General features: G+C 54.1%; 2 long non-coding RNA genes across 2 annotated transcripts; both read left to right on the forward strand.

Moving 5' to 3' along the window:
* Positions 1–10,390, forward strand: LOC147576120 (uncharacterized). The gene is made up of 2 exons (XR_015242009.1): positions 1–259; positions 10,173–10,390. It is a non-coding gene; the product is annotated as an uncharacterized LOC147576120 (long non-coding RNA).
* A 5,999-nt stretch (positions 10,391–16,389) lies between these two features.
* Positions 16,390–21,652, forward strand: LOC147576121 (uncharacterized). The gene is made up of 4 exons (XR_015241793.1): positions 16,390–16,525; positions 17,617–17,731; positions 18,243–18,345; positions 20,054–21,652. It is a non-coding gene; the product is annotated as an uncharacterized LOC147576121 (long non-coding RNA).
* The last annotated feature ends 1,115 nt before the right edge of the window (positions 21,653–22,767 follow it).

Below are 22,767 nucleotides of genomic sequence, written 5' to 3' on the forward strand. Positions count from 1 at the left end.
GAGAGAGGTCTCCTTGGGCAACAACCCCCCCAACTCACGTTTTCTCCCCACCGCCCACCTGCTTTTTCCCCTGGTTTCACAAAATTCCAGCCAGTTTTCCTCCATTTCTTGTTCCAGGGCTGGAGTCCTCAGGGACCTCTTTTCATGTTTGGCCATTTCTGGTTGGCTCTCATCCAGCTGCTGCCTGCCTGCTGCACTCCAGGCCAACTGGGAGCAGCATTCTACAGGATCAAGGATCACAGGAACACCCAATCCTTGGGTAAGAGTAAGGGTGGCAACATAGAGCCCGTTGTATGCATATGTGGTATTGTTAGAGTCAGCCTTCAAATGCTTCAAGCCACACCCTGGGGGAACTATTCTAGGGAAACTAAGGGAAACTTAGTCAGAACTCCCTCTTCCTCCCCCACCACGTTAACCCCTACCCACCTGAGTCTTTCTGATAAGCCTCCAGACCTCTTCACCAAATCTAAGGGCACCTGCAGCCTTTCCACTCCCTTCCCTGGCATCCCCTCCCTTCACTCAGATGTTGCCAAATGGATGGTGAGCCTGGATAGATCCTGGCGGCCAAATTCCAAACAAAGGGGGAGGCATCCTGGCCCCCCGCCAGTGTTCCGTCCATGGTAATTTGGCAGGAAAGCGCCAGCTGCATATATCTGCACATCTGTTTATGCCTCTGGCTTGTTATTTATTCTCTGCCTTTCATGGGCAGCAAAGCCAGAGCGCACCTCAACTCTTCCCAAGTTAGATTAACCAGGAAAGAAGGCTGGGACACTCAGTCACTACAATTGCTGATGTTCATTGAAGGGTATGCCTTCTCTAGCAGCTGCTGCCACTTTTCAAAGAGACGCAGAGGAGAGGCATGAAAGGGAAGGGAGGAGGCGGGAAAGGGTGGGAGGAGAGGGAAGGAGAGATGAGGGAGGGCTGTGGAGTTAGAGTTTGTAGTTATGTTGGGAGTCCTTCAGGCAGATGGGCCGATCCCTGACCCCACTGGAGATGGGGAGAGCTGGCCAGCCAGTCTGAAACACAATCACTCTGACCTTCCTTCCTGCTAGATACCATGTTTCAGCGTGTGTGTGTGTGTGTGTGTGTGCGTGTGTGTGTGTGTGTTCTTGTATGCTGTGGGTGAGCAACAATCCTGGGGATAAGGCTTTTTAACAGAGGTTACATAAGACAGGCTTCTTGGGGTGCTTAAATAACTTTTCTTGAGGAATTCCTGGGATGAAGTATGTGGTGAAGAACCAGGGCCAAGCTCTGTCCCTGGGATTAAGAAGGAGAAGGAGCGAGGAGAGAGAGGAGAAGGAGGGAGAGAGGGAGGGTTAAAAGGAAGGGCAGGAGGAGGAAAAGGAAGGAGTGTTAAAGAGTAGAGAAACATGTTCAGCAGGGAAGAAAGAGGGATGGGTGGAGGGGCCTGGAAGTTTGGAGAGCTTGGCATAGGTGCTATCCTTGGTCCTGACTGACAAAGGTCCCAGGAATATCCCAGAGTCCCTGTCTTGGATGGTCCTCCCAACTCCCTACAATATCCTTTGAAAGGGACTGAAGGATTTTTAGAGTAGGAACAAAGCTCTGAAGCTCATCTGGTGAGAACTGAATGCACAGATCTGACCCCTCCCACTCTTGCTCCATCTCCCTCTCCTGCCTTTTTCAAAGCAACCCCTGTCCAGTCAATGCTCCTTGCAGGGGACAGATAGGTGTGGGTCCAGAGAACCCTGGGTAGGGCTCCTGGTTAATAGTGCAGGCATCTGAGCCCTGGGGACCCTTGGCCTGAGTGGAGGAAAGTGGGGGTGCCCTAGTGTGGGGAGCGCCGGCCTGGTCAGACTTAAAGCAACTAAACCCCACCAAATTCTGGACAGACATTTTGCTTCTACTTTCCCTCACCTCCTTTGCAAAACCCAAATACCAACATCATTTTTACCCTCCTTCAAAAAATTATATGTAATGAGCTGTTCACAGGCAGTACTTGCACAGATGGGGGTTTAATCAGCTGGAGTCTAAGCACACGGGCATTCCAGCCTAATCCAATTCCCATCCATTCATTAGGGGAAATATTCATCACCCAGAGATTACAGCAGGGCCAAAGCTCTGAATGGATTCTAAAGAGCTGTCACTGGAGCAGTAACCGCACCCGCCGAGACAGGAGGCCAGATTGTGCAGAGGGGGCCTGGCAGCCGCTGGCCATGCCCCGGGACCCCTGGTCCTATGAGGCTACTTCATAGTTTTTGCTTTTGTTTTTGCTTTGAGAATCACTGTTTACAGGCCTGGGGGCCAGGCACCAAGGGGGAAGATAGGGAAATATCAACTGCCTTTGGGAGTCCCTGTTTAGAGGGGAGACACATCATCCCTTGCTTGTAGGGAACCCCCAGTCTAATGGGGAGAGAAATGGCCCCCACTTGCTAGACTGCTCTCCGAAGAGTGCTAACTTATAAGTGACAGACATCTTTGTCCTAAAATCTCTAGCAAGAAGCAAGAAATTACCTCCTCGTGAAGGCAGAGGTAAGAGAATGACTCCTCCCAGTCCCTACAGCAAATCAGCGGCAGAAGTTGGGCACAGAAGGCAAGCTGCAGACTCCAGACTAAGGAACACCATTACTTCCCTTCTACCATGGGGGGAACTGGGCCAGGGGAAGCCAGGGAGAAGGGCAAGGGACATCTCCAAGGTTGGCCTCTCCCAAATAGATGAGACTCTCATTGGTGTCAAGTGACTTTCGCCTTCTGGCATTGAGAATCTTGACTATTTCCCTGTGGTCCCTGCCCACATCCCCACTTGAAGTTCGGAAAACCTATTTGTTGATCTCCACCAGCTTCCCTGGTGCCACTCTATGTCTGCCATTTTTCTCTTATCCTCCCTGGTAGTGTTGGTGGGTGTGTTGCCTCAGGCGGCACAAACTCATCCCAGAGTGTGTCTGACCCAAGGGGAAGGCATTCGAGGGCTAGACTGTGGCCTCAAAGTCTGTAGCGCTTCCTGCCACCTTCAATCCTAGACAGTCCTATGGGCTGAGGAGAACTGTCACCTGCATCCCCTGTCTCCTCTGCCCTCTGCTCACCTGGCCCAGGACAAAAGTAGGGGAGGGAGAGAATGGAGCATGTGGCTCACCTTCCCCTAGGGGTGAGGGAGAACTTTCTGGACCAAGCACACTGAAATGGAGACCTGAAGGGTAAGGGGGAAATGCCCAAGTGTGGGGCAGGATGGGGACTGTCACCCTTATTGGCCCCTTCTGCTCCTCACACCTCTTTTCTCCCAGACTTGTGGGACTGCTTCTTGGCTCAGGGCCCTTCAGTCCAGTCTCCTCAAGAGGTCCTCCTCCACTAGCCACACCCTGCCCAGCATCCAGCTTCCCCAGAGACTTCCCAACTCTGGGATTACACCGGGACACTTTCCCCCAGGGATTCAGTTGAAAGACTGAGGACCCAGAGGAGAAGGATCCAGAGAGGGTGGGATCTGGGTATTCCTCAAAGGGAGCACCTGGTGGCAAGAAGGCACGTGGTGCTGCTGCTCCCAGGGCCACGACCTCAGGTGGGGATCAGAGACCTGGGGCAGAGGGAGCTGACAGAGGGGACGAGATCCAGATAAGAAATGAACAAGCAGGCGAACCACAGGGATACCTGAGAGTTCTGGGGTGTGGGGATCCGTAAACACCCTCTCATTCCAGCACAGATGTAACCTACCTGGGACATGGGACCTGGAGCCACATCCTGCTGCTGAATGGGAAGTGGCAATACGGTCAGGGGCCTGGCTTCAAACTCTGTTTTCACCCTTCCTAGCCATGGCATCTTTGGTCAGCCACTGCTGTGTATCTGACTCTTGTTTCTTTATCTGTAAAAGTTAGGCTGAGAACCCAGGACAGAGATTTATTACAAGGAATTGGCTGATGTGATTGTGGGGGTTGGCATCCTGAGTGGCATCCTGGGTTCTTGATGCTCTGACTCCTTCTAAGGGGGTGGGCCTGAGTGGGGCGGAGCGTGCGTTATCATAATATATGCATATTTTATATGCAGGAGATCTATTTCAAGGAACTGGTTTATGCAACTGTGGAGGTTGGCTAGGCAAGTACAAAATCTGTAGGTCATGCAATCAGGAAGGAAAGAGAATAGCTCAGGAACAAGTTGGACCCCGGGGCAATGGTAAGGCCATTGTCCACAGCCCATCAGGAAGAGGAGTCTAGCGAGGGGAGGGCAGCCGGAGTGTCCTTCATCAGGAAGTGTGTCTCTTTCAAGGGCTTGCCTGCTTAGGCCAGGCTCACAGGGGATACTGTCCCTAAAGTTGACTAATTAGGGACTTTAATTACATCTTTCAAATCCCTTTGCAGCAGGCCCTAGATCAGTGTTTGCTTCAATAACAGGGAGAGGGTGTGTGTTTGCTACAAAGTGGCGGCCGCCCTCTCTCCCGTTCTCAGAGAGAGTGTAGCCTGGTTGACTGGTCAAAGGAAATCACACGGCAAAAATGATTTTTATGAAGATTAACTATTAGATACTCTTTGGGACAGTTTCCCGACAGCTGGGACTCGCTCGGGAATTTACGCACCAAGGAGCTGAGGCTCTGCTTCTCTTAACAGAGGGGACCTGAAGAGGTTCCGGCCATAGTTGTCTTTGGTCAGAAGCGAGGGTGTCTCTGTGGGGCTCCTGAGGTGTGTGGATATGGCACATCATGGGGAGGACCTCAAGATCAACCAGTGCTCCGGAGATGCCCTGCCCTGGCAGTTGGGGCCACCGCAGCCAGAGCTGCGGCAGCAGATGACCGTCCCGGCCCTTGGTGACCGGTGGGGCTGCAGCAGGTAATTACCGGGCAGAGGCTGGGAACTGACAGGGTAATTATTAGCTTCTAATTGCAGGGCAAACCCAGGCCGAGATCCTTCTCTCCAAAGCAGAGGGCATTACTATTTGCATAGCAATTAATTACTTTGGGAGCTGCGGAATTTAATTACCCACTCGTCCGCAGGAGCCAATAATTAAATTACTCTCAGAAACAGGGTATTTATTTCCCAGTTAGGCTGAGCAGGTAGCTCCTACCTTGGGGAGTGAGCCTGGGTGGTGACCCCTGAACCAATGGTTGGCCCCCTGGCCTGAGCACTCAGGGTGGCAACCTCAGTGCCGCAGGAGGGAGTGTCCGCCCCGTGATGCAGATGGACGCTCGACACCCACAGATGCAGGCCCTCGTGGAGCACGCTCAGACCCAGCAGCTGGCTCTCACACACGTGGTCGCCGGTGGAGGCGGGGACGCGCGCGCGCACCCACAGCGTCATGTAAACCATGCACGTAGCAAGAAGGGCAAAAAGACCAAACAGGGCACTTTTGCTCTGTCGTTTGGCCACAGCTGCTTGGCCTAACTTGTGTCAAAATGTCAAAATGTATTTTTAGTACCGTGTACTGTGGCCAACAGACTGATTCTGAGTCCATCTAGTCCTTCTAGAATCTCTTTTCATCCCCGATTCCTCTCAGGGCTGTGTCGGGGTTGGGAGGGGCTTAGGGCAGCGTGAGGCTTAGGGAAGGATAGAAGAACATCACTTGATAATAATTTAAAAAATCAAGAGTTTAATGTTCCTGCATCACAATGTCCGTGTCAAGATGTCATATACTCTTGAGAGATGGGGGCCTCTGGAGTCTTCCAAATAGAGTGGCCCTTGGGAGCAGGGCTGTGTTAGGTTCAGTCCTTACTTCTCCCTCTTCATACAAGGCAAGGTGGGGCTGGGGTCATGGAGGTAAGAAGGAGCTGAGGGGAGGGGAAAGCCACCAAGGGTGTGTCTGGATCAGCTCACCCGCTGACTGGGACAGCCTGTCCCCCAGGCCTGAGAAAGCCTAGAGGTCAGGTGGCATCATTCCCGTTTCCCCATGGCTGTCCCCCAAGTCCACCTGCCCTGTTCTCCACCTCGCTGCCTGGGCAGTCAGTAGCTGCCAGCTAGTTGAGACAATGCTTTTGCAGAGTGTGGGGTGACGTGTCTGGCTCCGGTGCTGGGGATCCCAGCGGTAGGGCTGCCTGCTGCTGGTGATGAGACGCCCGGTCCTCTGGGCCAGCGGACCTGGGGTCTTCGTGCGCCACCACCCTCAGAGGAAGGATGGAAGAGATCCGGCTCGCCTCCCTTGCTCTTCACTCTGGGAAGGGTCTCAGGCAAATCAAGTGGGTGCTGGTTATTCTGGCCTTTTAGATTCCCCCTCCCTTTCCCCCAGGTGACATTATTGAGCCCCTGCTGTGTGCAGGTCCAGAGCCAGGCCACCTCCCTGCCCTGCTGCCTTTGGTTGCGTTCCCAACTGACATTGGCGCCCAGCCCTGACCTCTTGCACCCCTCCTCCCAAAGCCTAGAGCTGAGCCCTGCTCCGACCCCTCCAGCTTGGCCTCAGGGCCTCCCGGGGTGGGATCCTATAGGCGCTTCTAATGCAGTTCTCCCTGACTCTGTTCAGGGCACCCACCACCAAGGAAGAGCCAGGGCCGGCCCTCAGCCCAGGCTGCTGACAGCAGCGATTCATCTCCATCACAGTAATGGCGTCCCCATTAATCGGCCATAAACTAATAAAGCAAGCACTTTCCACCCCACACCCCCCCCCCCAACTTCATTAAGTCTTTAGTACATTAATATGTCTTACTTAGTGTCAGCTAAGCCTCTTTCTCCGTTTGGGGTGGAGCACGGTGGGATGGGCGCCTTGCCCGGTGGGTGGGTGACCATGACCCCTCCCGTGGCTTGGGCAGAGGGTCTGCTGACTCAGGGCCACCCACCCCCCTCTCGTCCTCCTCCGCCCACCGCCCGCTGAGAGGCCCTAGAGGCCCAGGGAAGCAGGAGCAGGAGGAACAGGAAGAAGTGGGGAGAAGCAGAGGTGTAGGGAGGAAAGAGGAGGAGGAGGGAGGGACTGAGGAGGAAGGGGGCTGGCAGGAAAGGAGGAGACGGGATGGGGGAGGAGCCGTGCACCTCCAAATTAAATTTGTGATTCAGGCATCAGATGGGCCGACAGCCAGAGATTAATTCGACTGATCGAGTTATAAAGAGCGGGAGGCCTGGGTAATCAATCTTGCAGCTGTCAGGCCGACAGGCAGGAGTATTAACCTGGCGAGACGGCACATACCGAGGACTTCTTCATTTCATTCACCCCAACCACGTCCCTGACCACCTCCGGCCTGTCTCTCCAAATAATAATAATTGTGGCTGTTAACGATGACAGAGACAGGCTCTTCTGCCAGGGCCTTCTCTCCGGGAACTCCCGCCTGCCGCTCAGTGTGACCAGAAGGCAGAGCAAGTGACAGCCGGTGGCCCTCCTTGAGAGGTGGGGAAATCGAGGCAGGGACTCCAACAAGACCTTCAGACGGGCCAGAGGTGGGGTTGGGAAGGCACTTGGAGATAAGGACACTGTCCTAGATCCCTCTTGCTTCCCAGGGAAGGAGCTGTCCCCCAACGAGGGGGCACAAACCCGTGGCACTTTCAGCTCTGGCTGAGGAAGCTGGGCTCCAACTGTCTCCTCCTCTGGCCTCTGCCCACCCTGAGCACAGCTCTGAGTGCTGAGTGGGCTGCTTGGAGGCCCCGCCCTGGCCTTGGGCTGGGGCCCTGTTCTTGCTGGCAAGCCACCTTTCCTGCTCCCTCTCCTCACCCGACAGTGTCAGTCCGCACCTGGGGTGGGGTGGGGGTCTCCCTGCAGAGACTTGTGGAAACACCATTCCTTGGGCAGAGAAGGGGTGTGTGTGGGGGGGATACTGCCTTGAAGTTGATGCCTCTCTCAGTTCCGGCTAATTTTCACATCCTTCAAACTCTGATATCTCTTACTTCCTTGCTCCGGGGAAAGGAAGGGGGAAGAAGGCACAGTGGGTGTGTGTGTGTGTGCGTGTGTGTGTGTGTAGGTGTGTGTAGTTTTGGGGGGCCGTGTATAAAGAGGTGATGCGGGCATGTAAAAAGATACCTTTAGGGTATGAGGGAAGTGAGCCAGGACTGAGTCAGCCCTCTGAAATCCTCAGGCCAGGGTGCACTGTAAGTAGTGGAGGCCTTGGACGGTCAAGGTGAGGAGACAGGAGTCCTCTCCTCCTTTCTTAGTAAGAACCAGGCATAGTTACTTGAGGGGCCATGGTCCCTCTAGTGCTCTAACAACGTTATCTATTATTATGTTGTGATTATTATTGCCAATCTAGGGACCACCCCACCCTGCAGACAACAATACAATTCTCATTTATTGTGTTCTAAGTATTTCTAGATTCTCGCTAAGCGTTTTATATATGTTACAACTTTAATGTTCACAAAAAGCTCTACAGAGTAGGTTCAATTTTCAGTCGCATTTTACAGAAGAACACTTGAGGTTCAGAAGGGTTTGGGTACTTGCTTAAGCTGGCGTTGCCAGGAAATGGTAAAGCCAACAGTTGCCCTGCCCAGCGCCTCAGTACAGGCTGACTTTGCCCAAGGCCCCCAAATTCACTTGCACTCCACCGTGGCCCCTCCGCAGCATCCCCTATTGGCTGATTCTGGATATCTCCAGCTGAGGTTCCCTGGGCACTGGATCCCTCTGGGTGTGAGGAGGGTGGGGAGGGTGGTGCTGTTTGTTCAGAGGGTGGGGGGGGGGCTGGGTGTCAGAGAACACTCATCCAGGGCAAAGAGAAGAATAGGGCCCCGCCCTGGGAGGCTACTCAGTGCCCTAGACTAACCCCAGGGAGTAGGATTGCCCCCTCCCCAGGCCCCATGGCCTTTTGGGAAAGGAGAGGGTGCTGATTTACCCACATCCCCCCCCTCCCCAGGGATGGAACAATTGGAGGGATGCCATGCTGGGTGTGTGTGGCAGGGAGGGATCCTGACTTGGATGGATCTAGAGAGAAAGCTCTCGCTCTCTTGCCTGACCCCAGCTGGGGCTGGGTCGGGGTTGGGGTGGGGGAGTGGGTCTGACTGGGGAGGCAGCCAGGCCAGCCCCTCTCCCAGGCTCCCTGGGACCCATTTCAAGTGGCTGCTTCCAGGCTGCGCCAGCCAGAGGGAGGGGGAGCGGGAACAGGGAGACTGCTTCCAAGCAAAGGTTCAAGGGTCTCCCTTCCTGAGCCCCTGCCCCCTTGCTCAGGGCAGCCATTGATTCCACGCTGTCAGTCTCAGCGTCTACTCCTTATTCTTTATCCGGGGCCAAGCGAAGGAGAGTACGTGCCACCCCCAGCCCATCTGGAGGTCGTTCTTGTACTTCGGGTGGGGATGGACGAGGTCCCCTGGCATAGACCCTCAGGGACCAGAATCCCCAAGTCTGAAGGCTTTGATCATGGGGGTAGCTGGGGATTTAACCTTTTGTGGCTACCCTCGCACACTCCTGTCCCCTCCCACCTTCTCCTTCATGCCAGATCCTGCATTGAGGCCTGGGCTTTAACAGTTCAGGGGCCTCTTGTGACAGTAGTGTTGGGGGGCGGGGGCAGCGTTCTCTGGTTTCTAGCTTTCTCGTCCCATCAAGGCAGGAGTAGAATGAGACCCATTCTCATTCTCAAGACAGTAGAATGAGCTGTCTTGTCATGAGCACCATGATGGCCCCTCGAATCTTCTCTATGCCTTAGCTCCCCATCTAGGTAATAGGGAACTGCCTCCATGATCTCTCCCTCTTCTGCCTTAGGAGGGGGAAAGGTGGGTTGTTGGGGAAGGAGAGAGGAGAGATCTTTTAAGGCAAATCATGTAGAACATCTCTTTCAAAACCTGGCTGTCTCTCAAAGCCTCAGTTTCTTCATCTGTAAAATGGGAGAAGTAACGCCTACTTCCGTGGCTTGTGGTGGTGCTCAAGTGAGATGGCAGAGGGGGTCTCTCACTGTGTCTGGCACATTGTGGGTGCTGAATAAATATCAAAACCATCAGCCAGAGCAGGGCAAGAGCTAGGGGTGTGGTGGAGGTGTAGGCTTTAGGGGAGAATGACTCTTTCTCGCCCTCTGCCTTCCTTACCTCCTGGCTCCTGATCCCTTACCCGGTGACAAGCCCAGGCAGAGGCCTTGGACTTGGACGCCCCACTCTGAAGAGCTCTTGGACAAGGCTGGGAGAATGTCTGTGTGCCGGACAGGGATGTACTCGAAGACTGGGTGTGATTCCACATCCCTGTTTCAAGAATGGAATTGTTTGGACATCAGCCAGGTGGTATATGTGAGTGTGTGTGTCAGTGCACGTGTGTGTGTGTGTGTGTGTGTGAGTGTGTGTGTGTGTCTAGGCTCAATGGCTGGCATCAAAATACTTGCTGATTAATCTCTGTCTTCTCGTACCCAGCCCTGGTCCCCTAGAAGCTCCAGGCCTTCACTGGTGTCCAATGGGCCTGAGGGGCAGAATCAGGCCCAGGAAGATGGATTTCCCCGGTCCCCTCAGCCCCAACCCAGCAGGGGAGGGAGAAGACTGCTTCATTATGTTTAATGGGATTATTGGGGGGGATAGTAGTCATGGGGCATTAGCTGCTAATTGGGTCCATAATAAAGTTAATAAAGCTCTTATGGTCTTTGCCATTAACTGTAATTAAGGGGGTGCTCTGTGGCAGGGTGGGGGGTGTTGGCGGGGAACGGGTACATAGCTCTTGCTGGTAGAAGGAGCCAGAACAGGAGCAGGTGATGGGGAAGCTGGCAGCCATGCCAAGGCCAGGAGCTGCACCCCGGGCTGGGCTCACCAGCAGGTCCTCTGGGAGCTGGAGGGGATGAGGTGGACAGGAAGGGAAGGGCGTCCGTGATGTGCTGTACATAAGAGCAGGGGGAAATTATTAACCCCAACCCAGATGTCCATACCCTTGAGGAGGCTCAGAACACAGAAGAAATGGCACCTCCAAGGAGAGATGGTATGGGCGAGCTATGAGCTTCGGGGCCTGACTCCAGCTCGGGTGTGCTGTGTGACCTTGGGGAGGTGTATAACCTCTCTCAGTCTCCGTTTCCCCCTCCATAACAGAAGGATAATAATGGCGCTGTTCACGCCAGTTTCAGAAGCTGATGTGGTGGGAGGAAACCAGATGAGTGACTGGCGCTGTCGTTATCTTTGGAGCTTTTATTTATTTGATTTTTTAATTATACAAGAAGTACTTAAAGTCTTATAATTTTTTTTAACGTTTATTTATTTTTGAGAGAGAGACAGACAGAAGAGAGCTGGAGGGGCAGAGAGAGAGGGAGACACAGAATCCCAAGCAGGCTCCAGGCTCTGAGCTGTAAGCACAGAGCCCGACACGGGGCCTGAACTCTCGGAACCACAAGATCATGACCTGAGCCGAAATTGGCCACTTAACTGACCGAGCCACCCAGGTGCCCCTAAAGTCTTGTTATAGATGCAGAAGCATACGTGACATTCTCTTCCCATTTTCCCTCTCCCATCAATTTGGTGTTTAGCTTTCGAGAGTTTTGGGGATACATTTATGTCATATATATGTACATAGAGAAATATATAGTTGTCTTCCTTCCTTTCCTTCCCCTCTCCACCTTCCTTCCCTTTCCTTCCTTCCTTCCTTCCATCCATCCTTCCTTCCTTCCTTCCTTCTTCCTTTTGCTCCTTCTCTTTTTTGACACATGGAATATTTTTGAGTTGGCTTGCAATTTACTTTTTCCTCTTACATTTGTCTTTGTAGTGTTCCCATGCCAGTACATGGAGATCTACCTCATTTTTATATGGCCACTCATATTCTATTGTTCAGATATACCATCATTTATTTAAACAGTTAACCTATTCATGAGCATGTAAGTTGTTTCCAGTGTATGACATTTAACATTTTTTTTAAACATTTATTTAGTTTTTTGAGAGACAGAGACGGAGTGTGAGCCGGGGAGGGGCAGAGAGGGAGGGAGACATAGAATCCGAAGCAGGCTCCAGACTCTGAGCTGTCAGCACAGAGCCGGACACGGAGCTCAAACCCACAAACCGTGAGATCATGACCTGGGCCAAAATCGTGCACTTAACTGACTGAGCCACCCAGGCGCCCCCAGTGTGTGACATTTAAACAGCAGACCATCCTTGTATTATCTTTGTGTGGTTGTTTATTTCTGTAGGCTAGATTTCTGGAAATTGAATAGTTGGGTCCCAAGAGATATGTATTTTATTTTTGTGTTATAATAAACGTGTTTGTTTTTGAAAGGTAAAGCATATACAAAGTTCAAAAAAAAAATCATAAAGTACAAAGGAGTGAAACTCCTGACCTCAGTTCCCCTCCTGGTCCTCAGTGCCACCACTGTTACTTCTTGAAGATTTAAAACTATAGATTTTCAAAAACTGGTGAATGCTTATGTGCATATTTCCTCTTCTTCCGCACCCTCCCCAAATGGTGGCATGTACCCTACTCTGCTCTGCATCTTGCCTTCTGTCTGCACCTTGCTACCCTTGTATCTTGAAGATCATTGATGATGGGAGTATGTAGCTACTCTTTTGAATGGCTGCAGAGTATTCCGTTGTGTGGCTGTGGCTTCATTATCAGCCAGCGTCTGGGTAGACACCTAGAACGCTTCCTGTCTTTAGCTCTTACAACACGACCATAAATACTGACGATATATATTTGCCCGAGCACACACGCGGGACGCAGAGAGACAAATTCCTGGATGTAGAATTGCTCGGCCAAATGATATGTTCATTGAAAACGTCTGATAGATATTGCCAGATTGCACATCAAGGTGATCTCCCAAGCCCGCGTGCGTGCTGCCTGCCAGGCCCTCAGCAGCAGCCACATCAGTTGTGTGCCTTTGCTCTCAGACACACTCACGGGCAACGGTTCTTCCCGCAGCTCCCAGGATCAGGGGAGTCCCAGGGTGGATGCAGCTTTCCCTGGGAGAGGCCCGGCAGGAGGGGAAAGGCTCGAAGGGGAACTGGATAAACACAGATGTCAGACCGTGGAGGAAGAGTTACAGTTGGGGTCAGGGGTTAATGCAGGTGGGGCTACCGGACACGCCACACAGAGCAAACAAAACAAGTTGGGGGAGGGAGGGGCTGGCCCTGGGGTGGGGGGTGCACCAGCCAGCCCGGACTTGGCTCTCCCCGGGGCGGCTGCCGTCAGGAACACAGGCTCTGGGCTGCCGAAACCCTGGGGGCTAGCTGCTGGGCTCTGAGGCCACGGGGGCAGCTTTCCCCTCCCGTAAGGCCTCCCCAGCCCAGAGCCAGCAGGGTGGGCGCACTGAGCAGCCCTGCCCACTTCCAGGGCCTCTCTGGGGGGTAATCCCCCCGGAGCCCCGTCTGGGAGGCTTTGTGAGGTATTAGAGATGAGCCAGGCGGCGGGCCCTGGAGCCAGGCGCAGCTTTTAGAGCATTCCTGGGCATTAGGCTCCCTGTCCCAGCCCAGCCTTACCCTCACCCCCCTCAGCCCCAGGGCCTTCTCTGCCTCAGCCACTCCTGGCCTAATTACAGGTGTCCATGTCGGGGTCAGCAGTGGGGTTAATTTGGAGCTTGTCCTGGGGCGGCCGGGGCTCCTTAATGGAGTCCCAAGGAGTCCAGGGGATGAGCCGGGCAAGCAGGGGATTAGGGGCCGAGGAAGACAGTTGTCAGGGAATGGTGGGTCAGATGGGGCTGTGAGCGAGGCCCGGGCTGGGGTCAGCCTCAAGCGTGTGTGTTCATGTGCTCCCCACACGGGCCCTCATACAGCCACAACAGGTGCTCAGAAACACAGGCACACGCGGCCACGGACCCAGACGCTTCCCAGAGACTTCTAGAGGCAGACACACAGAATTTCATACCCACACAGGCTCACACACACAGACATACAGCATTATGACTTAGGACCACTTCCCACGAAGTTGCAGGGTGTGCAAGGGGCGGGGGCTTGGGGGAGACGAGCCACAGGCTCTCTCTCCAGCCAGGAACTCTGGCCTGCCGAAACCAGCCTCCTCTGGTGCCCCGTCCCATCCCCTACCAGGGTGATGATGTTCCCTTTTCCTTTTCCCTCAAGCCTCCTCCCACCCCAGACCTGCGATTCTGAAACATTGGCCTGTGGATAGAATGACTTACAGAAGTCTCCACGCCAGGCTGGGGGGAGGGAGGGAGCTCTTCCTGCACGTCCGGGTCCTCCAAAGGGTCCCAGTGCTCAGCTGTCAGCCCAGCCCCCAGAAGACTCCCCACCCCCACCCTTCATGACAAGCCTTGGGTTCTAAGGGGAGGCAGGGCCATACTGCACAGAGGTCACTGGAGCGGAGGAGGAGGAGGAAGAGGAGGAAGGAGCTGATAGGAGCCAGGGATGGGAGGGGGTGGGCAGGGGGAAATCATTTAACCCCAAAGCCGCCACTGTTCTTTGGACCCCCCCCACCCGCCCCCCGCCTCCCAGCACTGACAGGGGCCAGCTGGAGCCGGCTGAGCAAGAGAGGCTGAGTGTGGGAATGCAGGGAGGGGGCCTCCCAGGGCTTCCTGGGTCAGCTGGGACGAGGGCACCCGGAGAGTTCTTCCCCGGCCTGTCCCCCTGCCGCCATCCACGTCTAGGATGTGAAATTAGGCTCTGGTTCCCTGGCTCTGTTGCTGACAGGGAGCTTTTCCCAGCATTAACCGCTGACCCCAACCCCAAGCTGACTGGCTGCTGTTACTCCATTCCCGACTCAGAAATCCAACATTGGACTCTAGAAGGGTCAGATTTGCCCAAGGATACTTCCTTCCATCTGTGCCCCCTTGCCGGGGCACCCTTTTCACCAATATTTACAGGGGATCCCAGGGGCAAAGTGACTCCCATCACAGAAATAGCCACTTCTCTGTCCCACTAACAGCCTTTTCATCGGTAAAGGTGTCCACGGGGCTAGGCTGCCACCTGTTGTCATCTCAACCTCGGTCCTAGGCAACAACTATTCCACCCTTGTTTCCTGGTCTCCCCCATGCCATTCCCAGGACCCCCCACATACTCCAGGCCCATAATTGAATATAAAGGCCCAGAAGCCAGTGCAAACAGCAGCATTAATCACCAGCAACCTGGCAGCCTCCTGCCATAGATCTTTCTCACACGTAAAATAGCTCATGTTAATCATTGCTGCTGATTTATTGTCTTCTCCGCCTTGTACATAAATTATTCACCGTTGCTGGGGCGCGTGGAGGAATCCTGTGATGAGGGCTTCCGTCCTTCCATCTGCGTCTGTGAGGTGGATCATCGGACCTCTGGGTCCTCATAGCAGCTCTACAGGACTGTGGGTGTTCACTGGTCTGGCCCAGGCAAGGAGCCCCAGGCAAAGGGATTGAGGGGATAGTAGGGAGAAATGTCCCATTAGCGAGTGAGTGTCTGCTCCGCCTGAGAACACACACAGGAACTTCTCAGCTCTAGGAAATGGAGCTGTGGCCTCCGGGACCTTTCTAGTCCTGGCCAGGAGAAATGGGGCAGAATGAGAGGCCCGTGGTTGGCCCCTGGGCTTCCTGAGGCCGTTGTGGGTGGAGCAGAGGGAGACTTTCCTGGGAGGTTCCTGCTCAGCACCTAAGAGCCTCCGCTGCCAAAGAAGCCCAACTCTTGGGAGCGCCCCGTCCCAGGAAGCAGGATGTGGGCGTGCTCACTGGACGGATGGACGTGGAGTCCTGCCTGCCTCCCCCAGGGCCCTGTCTCTCTGGGGTCGGTGCCGCTCTCTCTGGCCACACCTCTGAGAAGGCCAAACCCTCAGAAGGTGGTGGCAGTAGTTATGGCAGTGTCCACCAGAGGGCAGACCTAAAGCCCAGGACAGCAGCGCTGGAGGAAATGCCTTTGGAAAAGGTGGGCTGGGCAGGAGACAGACGCCGGGGTGGGGTGGGATAGGTGGAGATGTGAGTCTTGCTGAGGGAAAGAGCCCCGAGCCTCAGTGGGACCAAAAGACAGGACCCATCTCACACATGAGACCACACCCGGTGCCATCCTCCAATGGGATCGTCTCAGAAGAGTCGGGGGTCCCAGAAGGCGTGTGTCAGCAACGGGACCCGAGCCGGGGAGGACGTGGCCAGTCCCAACATCACTGGCTGGGGCCGAGCTCCCCTGAAATGTGGCCAGGCTCTTAAGGCTCTCCTTCCCAGGTCCAAGCCCATCGCTTCCTACTCCCGTCTTGGCTGGGAGACCCTGGAAAGCAGCCAAGATAGGAGCTACTGGTGAAACAGCGTCTGTGGGGGTCCCGCACAGCCCAACCCTCAGCATCTGGAGGGCTCGCTGGCCCTCAAATGGATCGTTCAGACACACGGGCCTGTGAGCTGCGTGGACCCTTTCCACTCAAGGACCCCTGGCCCCCCACAGACCCTCTCCCTCCTCCGTGTAAGTGGTGAGGTGCCCAGAGACACAAATGAGTCGTAAGATTCAGGAGACTTGGGGCTTCAACAACGGGCTTGCCAGAGGCCCCCAGCCTGACCCTTCTCCAAGCCCCTCAACCCCCACATCCCACGCAAGGGTATGGTCTTCTGGCCTCTCCCGAGGCCGGGCAGAGCTGCAGTATGATGGTGTGCATAGCACGGGTGGCATTGCATCACCACCTAGCCAACAAGCTGTTTCCCCCAGAGACGCAGGGCTCTGGCCCTTTAAATGCCTTGAGCCCCAAGGGTGGAGCTGGCAGAGCCGGACTCTGAAGGACAGCCAGGCCTCCTTTAGCCCCAGCTGCCTCAGCTAGAGCCCCAGGAAAACAGTTGGAACCATCCGTCTCCTTGGCAGATCTTGCCTAGCTGTCCTTGCCGTCATCTCCTCCCCCCAGCTCTCTGCAGGTATTAGCTGGGATCCTGGAGTGCCCCTCGTGGCTGTGGGGCCTTTGGGTCTGCCTGGGAACTCCCAGCCCCAGGCAGGGCCCAGTCTCCTGCTCTCAGGTTCCCTGAAGGGAAGGTCAAGACGTCCCCCTCAATGAAGGCCAGTGTTTTTCCAAGCGTGACTCCTGGGCCTGAAGACCCACTGAGCTGCAGACTGTGGGGACAGGGTCCAGGGAACGGAACTGTTAGCTAGCTTCTAGTCTGCACAGCGGACTTCCTTGGAGGCTGGGGAAACCCTCATTAGGCCGAGTTTCCTGAGGATCAGCCACGGACCCGAGCGGGCTGGGGGTGGGGAGGTTTTCGCAGGTGCACCTGGGCCCTGACTTCCCTGCCCTGGATGCATGCAGGCCCATGGCTGTCTCCCCACCTGGGCCCTCTCCCTTCCCCGCCTGGCCTTCCACACCCAGCTTGCCTGGCTTCCTCAGCCCACTGTCTTTATGTCTGTCTTCACGTCAGTTCCAGGGCTGCCCCAGCCTAGCTTGTTTATCCTTCAGGGGGTCCGAGTGGGTGTTTCAGCTCCAATTATGTTCTGACCACAGTCACCACAGATACCAAAACAAATGTCCTGGGCGTCAGAGGTGCGGGAGGCTCAGACAGGCTGGTGCCAGGGGGGCTGATAAAGGGGGATCCGCTTGGGCCTGGAGGTGATGAGAGCTCCTGGTGATGGGGCCCTGGGGACCAGGGGCTCGTGGGTAATTGGCCTCCTCGGCTGGGCTCCGGCCACAGAGAGGGCAGTACCGGTCTCGGTGCAATACCCCCCCCCCCCACCAACCCATCTCGGCCTCCCTTCCGTCTTATTTGGCAGAGGCCTGGGGGTGCCTTGGAAAAGTCTTGCCGCTCCCCAGCTACTGGCTAAACCTGGCCTTACCTCCAGAAGATGGAGATCTTGACCCTTCAGTTCAGGTCGGCCCGGGGAGACCTTTTTATCCCTTCCCAGCCCTGGCGGTCAGTGTCTGGGGGAGGAAGTAAAAGTCAAGGATTCCAGCCCCAGCTTTTCTGAATTCTCCCTGTGGCTTGGATTGGGGTCCTGTGTCTCAATTTCCCACCTCAAGGTCAATTAGCAGAAAATGCTTCCCAGTCTGACTCTCCGTGAAGGAGAAAACTCCTGACCCTCTAAGCCTCCCCGGGGGGCCTGGGGAATGCAGCGAAGCTTCTCAGGGAGCAATGGTAAGCAGGAGGTGGTGCTGGCTCGGGGCACTGATAGCAGAGATAAAGAGGAGGATACCCACTGCTGATGGGTAGACCCTGGTTTCTATCTAGAGCTTCAGAGGGATGGGATACCAGGCACTGAAGCCTAGGGAAGGGCCCCCAGCTCCCTTCTGCCTCTCTGATAGGTCAGGAAGTGACCTATGAACCAGGGGACACAGCTGGGTCCATGCTCGACACCCTCTCCGGCTGTACCTGCTCCCGCCCGGAAGGAGCCCCCTCACGGCCCTCTCTAGCTTCTGCCCCACGACCTGTTTTACCCCTACCCTTGCCCTTCTGCTCTGCCCTGGAAAGGCCACCTCAGCCCATCTGCCCGTTGGCTGATCTCCTCAACGGGCCACCCGCGGGGGCGTTTGTAATAATGATGATATTTGATGATGGTAATAGCAAGGATAGTGAAAAACAGCTTCAATGGATGGAATGCTTTCCATGTGTTGTGCCAGACGCCCTTGCAATTTGCTTTTCCTATCAGTGCTGCAAGAAGGCAGAAAACTCACAGCCCTGCTTTACGGACCAGGAAGCTGAGACTTAGAGACGTGGAAGTGAATTGTTGGAAGCCACACCACTAGGAAGTGGTAAGAACAGGATTCAAACCCCAATTCGGTCTGACTTCTGAGCCCCAGGATTTCGCTCCAGGCTCAGAATGGCCTGAGGGGGCTCTGGTTGATGGTGGATTTCTATCCTGATCTCCATTCTGGCTTCTCGTCGTTCAAGAATGAACTGTGTTTGTGCCCAAACACAGTCAGCCCCTTGACCCAGGGCTGGAGGCACGATTCGTAAGGCGGAGGGATGAGAGGTGGGCTGTTGGGGCCAGACATCTGCTTCCCTGCCACTCCTCTGAGGCCCAAACCTACCCCTCAATACACACTTTGAACGAGGTCCAGGTGAAGATTAGAGAGTCGACCTCTGGGAAAGAGGGAGAGCCGCCAGGGGCTCATGAGAGTGGGTATGGATGCATTTGTGTCCGTGAGTGTGCATGCTGGAGGACTGACGGTGTGCATGTGTGTGACTGTGTGTAGGCGTGTGTCTGCGTAAATGTGTTGGTGCTTCTGAGTGTAAATGATTGTGCTTGGGTGTGAGAGCGCAAACGTGAGTGGGGAAGGCAGTCACTGCCTGTGTATCTCAGAGGGAAAATCCCAGAAGACCCAGAGCCCAAGCTCTGCCATTGATCAGCTCTGTGGCTATGGACACGTGACTTCTCTGAGTCTGTTTCTGTACCTGCACGTGGGGAGAAAACCTCCTTCCGGAGTAATCCTGAGGCTCCAGTGCCGTTTGTGATCCTCGGAAGCCAGCACGCTCTCTCCACCCTCTGCCTCTCTCCCTGCTCTCACCCCAGTCGGTTCCAAGCTGGAGTGGGATGTTATCCCACGGCCACAGCCCATACAGGGAGGCTCTGGGTCCCAGCCAGGCTGCACCCCAGAAAGCAATCCCCAATCGGTCATATAGATTTAAAGCTCCCTCATGTGATTCGCATGTGCAGCCAAGATTGAGAACCACCGATAATGATTCCCAAACTTCCCTGACGAAGAGAGTCACTTGAGAGGCTTGTTAAATACACAGCTTCCCAGGCCTCTCCCATGGAAATTCTGATTTGGCTGGGCTGGGGTGGGGCCCAGGGATTTGCATTTTTAATAAACATCCCAGGAGATTCTAATTATCAGAGAATTGGGACACACGAGCCTAGAGCTGTCTTCTCAGACTTTGATGTGCGTGAGAATCATCTAGGGAGCTGGTTCCAACGCAGATTCTGGTTCAGTGGTCCTGAGGTGAGAGCCCGCGGTCCCATCCAGCCAGAGCATAAATTATGAGATGGTGAATGATAAGCGATGACACCACAGAGGAGAGCAGGGACCTCACCAACCCTGATAAGGACCTTGAACTTGAACTTGGCCTCCAGGGCAATGAGGAATCACTGAAGGGTATTGTTGTTGTTTTTGATTTTATCAGAGGCGTAGTTTGTTCAGATAGACAATTTAGGAAGATTATTCTTGTGGCCACGAGCGGTGGATGGGAGGGTGGGACAGCAGCGAGGAGGCCATTGCCTCTGTCCAGGCGGAAGGTGGTGGCCTGGGCAGGGAAAGCAGGGAGAAGGAAGGGAGATGTTAGAAATCCTAGGGAGGGTTTCATGATCAGGTGGATGTGGAGCGAGGGGGAGGGGGAGGAAGCTCGAGAGCGGCCCCTGGACGGGCAGTTGGCGAACGAGAGCGCCCCACACCTCAGCTAGGCTAGGCAGCTTCCTTCCACACTGGCTGCCCCCACAGTCTGGTAACTGTTTGGCCTTAGGCTCCTGTGGGACAAGAGTTGGGGAGAGGCAACAGGAAGCAGCCTGGAAAATGTTATGGAACTGTCTCAGAGAGCCCCTCTCCTTGACCTTGGATGACTCTGGATGTCCCCTATCAGCCGTTGCCAAGAAGACTTGGAGACTGCTTTGGGTATTCAGCCTTCTGAGTCCCTCGGCCCTCTACTTTATCCCTCTCTGGCTCCTTCTAGACACAAAAGCCCCGAGGAAGGGAAATCCAGACCCACCCTGGCTTGTGGATCCTATCTGGCCGACTCTCACTGTGGATCCTAAGTACCCCTAAAACCTGTCCCTGGCCATCCTCCTGGCATCTTTGCTTGGCATACTGGCCCCGTCCTGCCCTTGACCACGGCCCTCCCCCTCGCCCTCCCCCGACAATGAGTTCTGACTGCCTCTCAGACCATCTACTCTAAAGACACGGGGCTTGTTTTCCTGTTTGGGGGTTTATTTCTCCCTGTTGGCAGCTGGAGGCCGGCTCATCCTCTCCCGGCCTCAGGTGCTCCTCCGGAGTTCCCAGGCTGCCGTCACACTTTTCTCTGACGTAGCTCCGTCTGTAGTGCAAGTGTGACTAAACCCGAGATTCAGTCGTGCTTACCTGGACGGAAGGGCCATCCCACCATAAATGTTTGCCATCAGCGCCTTCAGCGTATTAGTGAGAGCTAATAAAATGCTGGGGCCCAAACCAAGGCCTTTCTACGTATAATCTCAGTGTATGTTCGCCACATCCTCAAGCGAGATTCTCCTATTATTGCTATTTTATGGATGAAGAAACAGAGGCAAAAATGTTGAGGCATGTGCTCAAGCTCGCTAAGCTAGAGAGCCCTGGTGCATCTGGTGCCAAGGGCTTGCCCTTGTGATTAGGTCACTGCACAGTCTTGCCTCTCGTCGTGGTCTTCATCACCATCCCGAGGCCTCAGTGAGGTCCTTTGCCTGAGCTCAGCCTCAGAACTGGATTCTTCCCAGAGCAAATGTCAGGCCGGGGCCGAGGCTCGTGCCCAGAAAAACCGAGGTGGGAAGAAGATGGTAATCCCAGAAGGAATTTTGCTGCAGCCGGAAGAACTAAGGGTAAAGATGCGAAATGAATGAGGATGAGTCTTGCGCTGCCTCTTGGTGTCTGAGTGAGCCCGGCCAAGTCTTTAACTTCTTTGAGCCTCAGTTTCCTCATCTGTGACATGGGGATAGCAACAGGGGCTACCTTTCAGAGCCATGACGAGAAGAAATGAGGACATGTGCAAGGCAAGATCCTATCAACTGCAGAGGGCTGCTGGGAGTGACTGTTAGCACCATTCATCACTCAATATTTGTTTTGAATCGCTGGGACAGAAGGCAGTGCCGGTGGCGACATCCAGGAGCCCCCGGGCCTGGATCTGTCTCTGAGACAACAAATGACGAGTCAAACAGGTGTACGGTCAAATTGCCACCCTCTGCCTTCCATTAACCTTTTGTGATCTTTCTGCAGCTATGGCTAGGGCCCCGGCCATCTCTCTCACCTCTGTAAAATGAGGGGGCTCTAGCCAGTCAGTCTGGATAGCTCCCCAATGTTAACATCCCAGGAGTGGAATGGAAGGCGAATCCTTGTGACATCTGCCAAAGCATCATGGCTTCCAGAGAGGATCTCCACTCTTCATTCAGTGGATAATAACTCTTGGTGCCTCCTCGTGTGTGTATGTCGGGTCTCACTGCTGCCCCCTTCATTCAGGAAGTCATTCAAGATACCTTCGGTTAACTTTTTATTTTAAATTTCAAAAGTGAGCCATGGATGCATTCTTTTGTCCATTTATTATTTATTTTTTTATTAAATAAGCTCTATACCCAACGTGGGGCTCAAACTCAAGACCCCGAGATCAAGAGTTGCACGCTCTAGTGACTGAGCCAGCCAGGTGGCCTGGATGCATTCCTGTTGTAAGAAATAACTATGAAGCACCCTTTCAGATTCCAGAACCCTCCCCAGAGATCACTACTGTGGTCAGTTTACTAGGTATCCTTCTAGACAATTTCCTATGAGTTTACATGTATATGTAAATATTATACATGAGAAAACATACAGATTTTTTTGGGGTGTGTTTTTAGCTTTGTGTACACATTATTTTTCTGCAATTTGATTTTCTAGTTAAAAATATGGCTTGGAGGGGGGGTGCGCCCGGGTGGCTCAGTCGGTTAAACGTCCAACTTTGGCTCAGGTCATGATCTCGCCGTTCGTGGGTTCAAACCCATGTCAGACTCTGTGCTGACAGCTCAGAGCCTGGAGCCTGTGTCTCCCTTTCTCTCTGCCCCTCCCTTGGTCACGCTTGTCTCTCTCTCTCTCTCTCTCTCTCTCTCTCTCTCTCTCCCTCTCCCTCTCTCTCTCTCCTCCCCCCTCTCTCTCTCTCTCTCTCTCTCACACACACACACACACACACACACACACATAAGTAAACACTAAAAATAAGCTAGGTTTCTATTTTTTAAAAAATATGGTTTGGAAAAAAATATGGCACAGAGATGTCCTGACTCAATATCTATAGATCTGCCTCATTAGTTTTAACTGCAACATATTAAGTATTCCATAGCACAGGTTGCCATTGTTATTTAGTTTAGCCATTGCCCCACCAGTGGACTGGTAGGTTAGTTCCAGCTTTTCATTGTTATTAAAAGTGCTCAGTGAACTCCCTGGTATGTGGTTCTGTGGACAGACATGAGTATTTCGTTAGGATAATGG

This window comes from Puma concolor, chromosome D2 (assembly GCF_028749965.1).
Source record: "Puma concolor isolate L17-30 chromosome D2, mPumCon1.1.hap2, whole genome shotgun sequence".
NCBI classification, from domain to species: Eukaryota; Metazoa; Chordata; class Mammalia; order Carnivora; family Felidae; genus Puma; species Puma concolor.